Consider the following 9,992-nt stretch of genomic DNA (forward strand, 5'->3'; position numbering starts at 1 on the left):
GAACACATGAATGGGGGAAACAATTCAGCTCATAGTGCGTGTGTGTTCATATATATACACACACACACATGTCCTGGTCTCTAATTAGTGTGATCCTTGTCTATATATATATTTACACACACATACACACAGGGTCTCACTCTCTCATCCAGGCTGGAGTGCAGTAGTGTGATCACAGCTCACTGCAGCCTCAACCTCCTGGGCCCAAGTGATCCTCCCACCTCAGCCTTCCAAGTAGCTAGGACCGCAGGTGCATGCCAGTACAGCCAGTTAATTTTTTTTTTTCTTTTGTAGAGATGAAGTCTCACTCTGTTGCCCAGGCTAGTCTCAAACACCTAGGCTTAAGCAATTCTCCCATCTTGGCCTCCCAAAGTGCTGGGATTACAGGCATGAGCCACCATGCCTGGCCATAGTGCATATATATATATATATATATATATATATATATACACACACACACACACATATATACACATATATATACACACACACACGTGTATATATGTGTGTGTGTGTGTGTATATATATATATATATTTTTTTTTTTTTTTTTTGAGACAGAGTCTCGCTCTGTCACCCAGGCTGGAGTGCAGTGGTGCAATCTCAGCTCACTGAAGCTCTGCCTCCCGGGTTCATGCCATTCTCCTGCCTCAGCCTCCCAAGTAGCTGGGATTACAGGTGTGAGCCACCGTGCCCAGCCCATAGCACACATATTTTTAAAAGGAATTCATTTGTGGTCATTTAAGCCATTTTTTCAAGTATTTAAATAATACCATGATAGTTATCTTTTATCCTTAGTTTTGGAATTTTCTTGTCATCCCTTTGGTTGATGAGTTGAATTTCACGAGTGGTCTAGACCAAATGCCAACTTCCCCTGTGAAACTGATCACAGGCAACCATTCCTTAACCTGTGACCCTGTGCTCTGCTGCGTGCTCCATCATCGTGGTAATTATTCTACTCTGCCCTGTGAGGGAGTCCTTAGTTACACTTTTGTCAATACACTTAACGTCAAAGACTGGTTCTTACGCATCCCTGCACCCTCCCAGCCTAGAGCACATTTGTGGGACTCTGTGGATGGATGGAATTCGCCAAAGTTACACTAATTCCCCTCAGGTGCTCAACACTTTCAAGGTTCAAACCTTATTTTTTCACATCATTTAGGCTCCCTTTGTCTCCTTTTCTTCTTGGTTCTTTCTTTCCATACTATTTTTATTTTTTATCCTAAAGAGATTTTTCAAAGCTTTGCCTCAAACTCACTGAACATCTGTGTTAACCTAGATAGCTAGATTTGTGGCACTGTTAAGACACCTAAGTTAAGAAATGGAATTTTATTATGAATTTTCCCTTTTGCCAGGAGGATAATAAATATTTAGTGAAGAGCTGATTGAGATCAAGTAACATGGTAAGTTTTTCTCGTGGTGATGAGTTTATGCATGGACAGAACCATCATAGGGGCCTGAAAATATTCACCTAGTGTAACTTAGTGCTTCACCCTATTTGCACCTTTCCAGTGAATTACACGTGCATTTCACCTTTTCCAGGTGTTCCTACTAACCTGTGCTTGACAGCTCCTATGTTTTGCCTAAACCTCAATGATCAACGCTGCTAATAAACTGCTGTTCTACGTCTCAGTAGATGTGGATGCTGACCTCCCTCAGCAACAGAGGACAAGGGCTGCACTAATTAGATACCAGGACATGTTCAAAAGGGAATGCCCTTAAATTTGGTGGTTTGTGGAGGATAGATTTTTATCCGAGGAAACATATTGTTTGGAAACTCTTTCAGTTATTTCTAAGCAAATCAGTTTAGAAATAACTAAAATTAAAAAGTGATCTTATTACTGGCTGGGTGCAGCAGCTCATACCTGTAATCCCAGCACTTTGGGAGGCTGAGGCAGGTGAATTGCCTGAGCTCAGGAGTTCGAGACCAGCCTGGCCAACATGGTGAAACCCCCATCTCTACTAAAAATAGAAAAATTAGCTGGGCATGGTGGTGCACGCCTGTAGTCCCAGCTACTCAGGAGGTTGAGGCAGGAGAATTGCTTGAACCTGAGAGGCGGAGGTTACAGTGAGCCAAGATCGCGCCACTGCAATCCAGCCTGGGAGACAGAGCTGGCTGGAACTCTGTCTTAAAATACAGAGACTCCATCTTAAAAAACAAACAAAAAAAGCAATCTTATTACTTTTGAAATTAAAAAGTAATCTTATTCATCAAAAAAATTAGGAAATACTGGCCAGGCACAGTGGCTTAAGCCTGTAATTCCAGCAATTTGGGAGGCTGACTTGGAAGGATAGCTTGAGGCCAGGAGTTGGAGATCAGCCTGGGCAACATAGCAAGACCCCTGTCTCTACAAAAAGTAACAAAATTAGCCAGCCGTGGTGGTGCACACCTGAAGTCCCATCAACTCAGGAGGCTGAAGTGGGAGAATCACTTGAGCCTAGGAGTTTGAGGCTGCTGTGAGCTATGATCATGCTACTACATTCCAACCTCAGGGACAGAGTGAAACCCTGTCTCTAAAAATAAAATATTTGGAAATATTGTAGGAATAAAAAAACCCTTTTAGATAATAATAAAATATAATACTCTCCCCTGTACCCACATATAACACAAGAAGTAAAATATTATACATTCAATTTAAACTCCTTATTATTTTTTAATTCTTTCCTCCTTTCTTCCCTTGCAGATATAACAAATATCCTGAATTTTGTGTTCAGCATTCCTTTTGATTTTTTTGAATTTTAGAATAAATGTATTTAACTATAAACAATGTATCCTGTTGTAATTCATATAAAAGATATCATAATATATGGAAACTCCAACAAATTTCTCTTTCCATTCAACATCATTTTTTCTGAAATCGTTTATTCTTACATTTCTAATTATTTCATTTCACTCTCATATAATATTCTATTTTATGAATAGTCCACAATTTATCTAGTCTCCTACTAATGGATATATAGGTTGTTTTTAGTTTTAATTTTGTTTTTTACTATCAAAAACAGTGCTTTAATGAAAGCTCTTGGATATGTCTTCTTCTGCACAGTACTAATTGCCTAGATGGAGGTATTGGATGAGAGTTCTGTTGTTTCACCTCTTCATCAGCATTTGGTGTTGTTTCCACTGTGGTTTCTTCACTATCATTGCTTACTACCGAAAGTTGTGCAGAACAAGAATTGTCTTAGTCGGTTCAGGCTGCTGTAACAAAACACCATATACTGGGCGGCTTAAATAGCAGACATTTATTTCTTATAGTTCTGGAGGCTGGAAGTCCAAGATCAAGGTGATTATGATAAATATGCGTATTTTTAGTGGTTATTTTAGTGGCTATTTCCAGAATAGTCACTTAAAAATAAGGCAAAGAAGTACAGCTAAAAAGCCAGTAGAGAAATTAAAATTTTTGATAAAAATTTTTGATTAAACTAAAAGAAGGCAGGAAAGGAGTTACAAAGAATCAAAATATAGGATCAGTTATATAGTTATACAGTTTGATCTTATATTTTAATTCTTTATAACTCTTTGTATTTTATTTAATGGTAGGCCTAAATCTAATCATATCAATAATTACATCAAATGTAAAGGTACTAAGCATGCTCATTAAGAACAGATTGTCAGACTAGATTTATTAAAAATCAAGACCTAACTACATGCTGTTTAAAAGGGTTACCCCGTGTAAAGTATCAGAGGGAATGAAATCAAATAATGGAAAAAGATATACTATGTAAACAGCACATATAAAAAATCTGAGATGGCTACATTAATACCAGATAAAAGAGACTTCAACACAAGGAAGAGAAACAAGTTTTAGTAAGTGTAAAAGAATGGGCCAGGCAGTGGTGCTATGATTGTAATCCCAGCACTTGGGAGGCTAAAGCAGGAGGATCGCTTGAGCCCAGGCATTTGAGACCAGTTTGGGTAACATAATGAGAACTTATGTCTACCAAAAAAACAAACAAACAAACAAACAAATTAGCCAAGCATGGTGGTGGATGCCTGTAGTCCCAGCTATTCTGAAGGTAGAGGCAGGAGGATCTCGAGCCCAGGAATTCAAGGCTGCAGTGAACTGTGATCATGTCACTGCACTTCAGTCTGGGTAATAGAGTGAGACCCTGTCTCAAAAATAAATAAATAAATAAACTAAACTAAATAATAAACAAAAGGATTAAAATCTTACAGATTTTCTGACCACAAAATAATTAAGTTAGAAATGAATAGCTGTATGTAGAAATTAAATAACTTACTCTTTTTTTCATAAAGCTATATTTTTTCCATTTAAATGACAACCTTTATTCTGAGATTATATTCTTCCTAATTTTAGGGGCTAAAATATATTTTCTTTTACATAATGTGCTGATAGCAGGTGGTTATTTGTTTTGTTTGTTTTTATGTCCTTAGCCGGCAAAATTAAAAGCCAGAAACTGAGGCCCCAATTATTTTTTTTTAATACAAATCTACTGATGCTTAAAACTCAGAGCTTAGGAACCACAGATTTGGTAAAGGCCAATCTTCTTGTTGCATATTTCACAATATTGAATTCTTTCTTGGTGAGTTCCCCATACAAGTTATGAAGCAGGATAAAAGTCAGTCTTATATTAAGTCAGTGTAAATATGGCCTTAATTTCAATCACCAAAGAAATGTATTTTTGTTGTACACCATGGTTACAGCATGTTTTATTAAAACTAATTATACTAGTACCTACCAAGAGAATATCAATTTAAAAGTTATAATGCCACTTCTATGATGTCATTACTTCTATAGGACTAGCCTGTGTCACATGTGTGAGCAATATTGGTCCAATGCAGAAACAAAGAAGTCTGGGTGTCCAAGCAGGCCACTTTTCTGGGTTAGGGTTTCAGTGGTACCATAGATGGCTGCCAGTCTCAATGTACACTTTGGCCCATTTATCTTTATAAATCATACCATATAGCTTTGATATTTACATACATTTAAACTGAGAAGAAATATGCACTACAAAAAAGCACAGTTGAGTGGGTTTCATGTGTCAGAAATAACTCCATATTTCACAGTTATTTTTATGTCATTAGCTACCCTTGATAAAGAACGATTCCATATAAACGTACAAACTGGAACATAATTTTATAAAACTTTAAAGAGATCTTTGTAAATCACAGTGTGTTTGCTTATAAACAAATCAAATCAATTAATCTTCATTTCTTCAAAGTGTCAAAAACAACAGAGTAGCTGGACATTACTTTTTATAATCAGTTTCAGAGAAAATACAGGAATAATGATCAATGGCATTTTGGAGCAGATAAAACTGCTGAGTTTTATGTTTGGGTCTTTCATTCTGTGATTTGCTATAATAGTATTCCTTCCTATTAGCTGTTCTTGACAATATTAGTTCTATATTCATTTGAAATGAGCATTTATATTAAACTCCAAAATTACCTCTGGTAGTATCCAGAATATATGTCAGAAACCCCTAAAAGCAACTTCTGTTTTCCTCTTAATTAAGATAACATTTAGTCATGTTAATAACTATTCAAACAACAACTTCAGATTTTCAAGACCAGTAGGATGCCTTGCAGTAAGCATGCATAGGCTGGTGCACCTGGCCAAGTTATAATGCAGTTATCAATACTTAGTTCTTCTTGGTTTTTTTCAAATAGCGATCCCGTGTAGACTTTTCATAGCCATGATTATTTTAAAATAAATCCAATACGGCAGGATTGAGATTATCAAGCCCATAAGAGCATGGATCAGGTATCCATTGGTTTGGGATTGCAGGCCTACTGTTTTAATTGCAGACTTCAAAATGTCCCCGAAGAGGGCTTATCCAAAGTTGGCTTTCGGATTTTAGCCAGTTTTATAGCTACGAAGTATGGCAGGACACTGCACAAAGATGCCCTTGCTCCTATACTCCCCATGGAGGCACTGAGAGAAGAAATCAACGAAAGTCTTGGTTGCAGAACAGATCGTCAACAGTGGGACGGGGAACATGCCTCTGCCAGCGGAGAGGTTCAGATTCACCCCTTTAGATCTTTCCATCATGCCAGGTGCACCAATTGTGCCATCTTACAAACAGAGAGAATATTAATATTTATCATTTTCTTGATCATATTGTCCAAGTCAGGAATGTCCAAAAAGTATTTGGGATACTCATATGACATTCCCACGTTGTTCACTAAGACGCCGATTTCAAGACCAGCCAAGCCTGTTTTAATTTTATCATAAATATCTTCTGATGCAGTCAACAGCAGTGGTTCTTGTCTCCACTTTGAAGTTTTCTTTTATTTCCCTGGAAACCTGGTCAAGTTTATCCTGTAATCTGCTGATAAGGACAACCGCCATTTCATGTTTTGCTAACTCTTCTGCATACGATTTTCCAGTTCCATCAGTACTACCTGATGTGCCCATTCCCCAAGCCCTGGGCCGACCTCCGACTCGTTCCCCACTCCCCAGACCCAGAGGGCCCTGAATAGCGAGTAGCAGATGCGCAGGGCTAGGTAGGCCACGGTGCCTGCGGTGCCTGCGCCTACCCAGTACAGGAAGCTGGCAGCGGGGAGAGCGCTCTCTATGGCTTTCCATTAGGGCTCACTACCTTCGTGAATCTAAACAACTTACTTCTAAATAAACCATGGATAAAAGCAAAAATCATGAGAAGAAATCTAAGGAGAAAATTAGAAAATACTTTAAACTCTGATAATAAAGATACAACATATGAAAATGTGTGGGATGCAGGTAAGGTGGTTCTTAGAGGAAAATTTATAGGTTTAAATACTTGTATTTGAAAACAAAAAAGTTTAAAATTAATCTAAGTTTTTATCTTAAGAATCTAGAATAAGATGAGCAAATTAAACCCAAAGAAAATAGACGGGAAGTACTTATAAAGATAAAAGGTATAAATAAAATAGAAAACACACAATAGCTTAAACTAACAAAGCAAAAGTTGTTTTTCTCAAAAAAAATTTAATGAAATGGATAAACCTCAGCAAGAGTGACTGAGAAAAATTGATCATTCGGACATTAAATAGATAATAACAAGACTATGAACAACTTAAACTAAATAGAAAAATTCCTTGAAAAACATAGCTTACCAAAACAGACCCAAGATGAAAGAGAAAATTAGAATAGCTCTGTATCTTTTAAATAAATTGAATTTTCTATCATCAACTTCTTCTCAAATAGAATTCCAGAAGCAAATGAATTGACTGGTGAACTTTACCAAACACTTAAGAAAGAAATATCAATTTTACAAAAACCATTTCAAAAACATAGATGAGGAAACAATTTCCATCCCATGTCATGAGGCAGGAGAATCCTGAAGCCAATACCTGACAAAGACATGACAATAAAAAGAAAAGAAAAAATATATCATTAACCAGTTACCTTCATGAACGTAAATGTATTTTTTTCATACAATGTTAGCAATTCAAATCCAGCAATATGTGAAAAGGACAATATATGTTGATCAAGTAAGGATTTTCTCAGAAATGTAAAAGTTTATTTATTTACTTTTTGAGAGGGTCTCTCTCTGTCACCAGGCTGGAGTGCAGTGACATGATCTCTGCTCACTGCAACCTCCACCTCCTGGGTTCAAGCAATTCTCCTGTCTTAGCCCCCTGAGTAGCTGGGATTACAGGCACACACCACCACGCTTGGCTAATTTTTGTATTTTTAGTTGAGACGGGGTTTCGCCATGTTGCCCAGGCTGGTCTCGAACACCTGAATTCAGGTGATCCACCAGCCTCGCCCTCCCAAAGTGCTGGGATTACAGGTGTGAACTACCACGCCTGGCCCTAAAGGTTTTTTTTAGCATCCAATTATTAAGCACTGTAATCTATCATATTAGTAAAATAAAGCAGAAAACTATGTCGATAAGTGCAGGAAGAACATATGACAAAATTCAACACCCCAACATATAAAAACTCTCAGCAAACAAGAAATAGAAGAAAATTTTTTCAACCTGATAAAAGGCATCTAGAGAGGTACCGAAAGGTGACATTATACTTAATAATAAAATATCTGATGCTTTCACCCTAAGACTGGGAATATGTAAGGATGTCATCATAAATTTGTTTAATATAGTTGCTGCCTTGGCATCCATTTTTAGGCCTAATGTAAGTTGTTTACAACCAAGTCATAGCCCATCACCTTTGCCCTAGTTAAAACTCCCCCCCGGCCCTGCCTAGTTGTTTTTGCTATAGCCCACTTGCTTTTCATCCCACTAACTCAAAACCCCATACACCCCACAGCTGCTACCACTGTAAAACTGAATCATCAATACCAGAGTCATGGAAGCAAGTTCTCCAATCTGTATTTTCATTAAACTATCCAGTCCACAAACCTAGGAGATAGTGCCCACGGACCTTAATGAAGACATAGTCCCAGAAGTCCCTCCCCACCCCCAACCCGCCCACTGGATGAACTCCTCAAAGCCTCCAGACTCCCCACTGGCCTCCTGCAGGCACCCTTAACCTCTCTGGGACCTATGAGCAATACATTTCTTTGGTTTCATGCATCTTGGTTTTATTTCCTCATCATATCTCACCTGACTGATACACAGGAACCTAACTTTTCCCTCAGTTAGAGTTCTCCTAGAGAGGGGTTATCTTGCCCTACGGGCACTCTTGAGATGAGACTTGGCTGTAGAGGTGGGGCTCAGACACCAAACCAGACTGAGGACTAGCTAAAAGCAGGGGACAGCCAGACACATTGTCTCACGCCTGTAATCCCAGTACTTTGGGAGGCTGAGGCGAGTGGATCACCTGAGGTCCGGAGTTCGAGACCAGCCTGGCCAACATGGCGAAACCCTGTCTCTAATAAAAATACAAAAATTAGCCTGGCATGGTGGCGGGAGCCTGTAATCCCAGCTACTCTGGAGGCTGAGACAGGAGAATCACTTGAACCCGGGAGGCGGAGATTGCAGTGAGCCAAGATCATGCCACTGCACTCCAGCCCGGGGCGATAGAGTGAGACTCTATCTCATAAGTAAATAAATGCATAAAAGAGGGAGCAAAATCAACTTTCAATCAGACATGCCTGCCAGTGTGCCATGTCACTTTACCGTTGTCATGGCAACATCTGGGCATTACTGCCCCTTTTTATGGCAATGACGCAATGACCCAAAAGTTGCAGCTCCTTCCCTAGAAATTTCTGCATAGACCACCCTTTAATCTGCATGTAATTAAAAGTGGGTATAAATATGATTGCAGACCTGCCCAGAGCTGCTGCTCTCTGCCTTTGGGGTGGCCCTGCTCTGCAGGAGCCATTGCGGAGCTGCAACACTGCTGCTTCAATAAAGCTGTTTCCTTCTACCTCTGGCAGGTCCTTGAATTCTTTCCTGGGCAAAGCCAAGAACCCAGCAGGCCATGCTCCACTTTGGGGCTTGCCTGCCCTGCATCACTCTCGAGAGACCTCAAGACGAAATTAGAAAGAAACCATAACAATAGAAACCACAACAATAGAAACCACAACAGATGTCTACTATTTTACTTTCTTCATTGTTCAACACAAAAAAAGGAAGAACTGTAAAATAAGTATTTAATGCTATTTGCTGGTCTGCTTTTTTGTAGTGGCATGGACTAGCAATTCGGAAACCTTTTTGTGTTCTAGGCTTGAGGATATGAGTAAATGTATTGAGGATCATGGGAGGAAGAAGCTACAGATGTGAAAAGTGGGAAGGATGGACTATAGATGCAGTTTTAAATTGGAATTACAGGTTGTCAGCTTGAACACACGGTGTTTTAACATTGAAGAAAGTAAACATCTATACATATGTGTGTCTATGTTTTTTTAAAGATAGAAACAGAGATGAACAAACACATATATATTTTCCACTAAAAGGAGCTTAGGGACCCTTGGAGAAATGACAGATTGCAAGGCTGGAAAGACAAAGTACATGATGAGGCTGGAACATTTGACTAAATCAGATAGAAGAGAGGCAACCATTCAATGAATGTCAAATTCAATAGGGGCGGCCGGACGCTATGGCTCACACCTGTAATCCCAGCACTGTGGGAGGCCTAGGTGG

At 38.9% G+C, this 9,992-nt stretch overlaps 1 pseudogene; it reads right to left on the reverse strand.

The window, feature by feature from the left end:
• Positions 1–4,996: 4,996 nt before the first annotated feature.
• LOC117980797 (very-long-chain 3-oxoacyl-CoA reductase-like) lies at positions 4,997–9,231 on the reverse strand (annotated as a pseudogene).
• Between the last annotated feature and the right edge of the window lie 761 nt (positions 9,232–9,992).

The sequence above is a fragment of the Pan paniscus genome, chromosome 5 (assembly GCF_029289425.2).
Source record: "Pan paniscus chromosome 5, NHGRI_mPanPan1-v2.0_pri, whole genome shotgun sequence".
Lineage (NCBI taxonomy): Eukaryota > Metazoa > Chordata > Mammalia > Primates > Hominidae > Pan > Pan paniscus.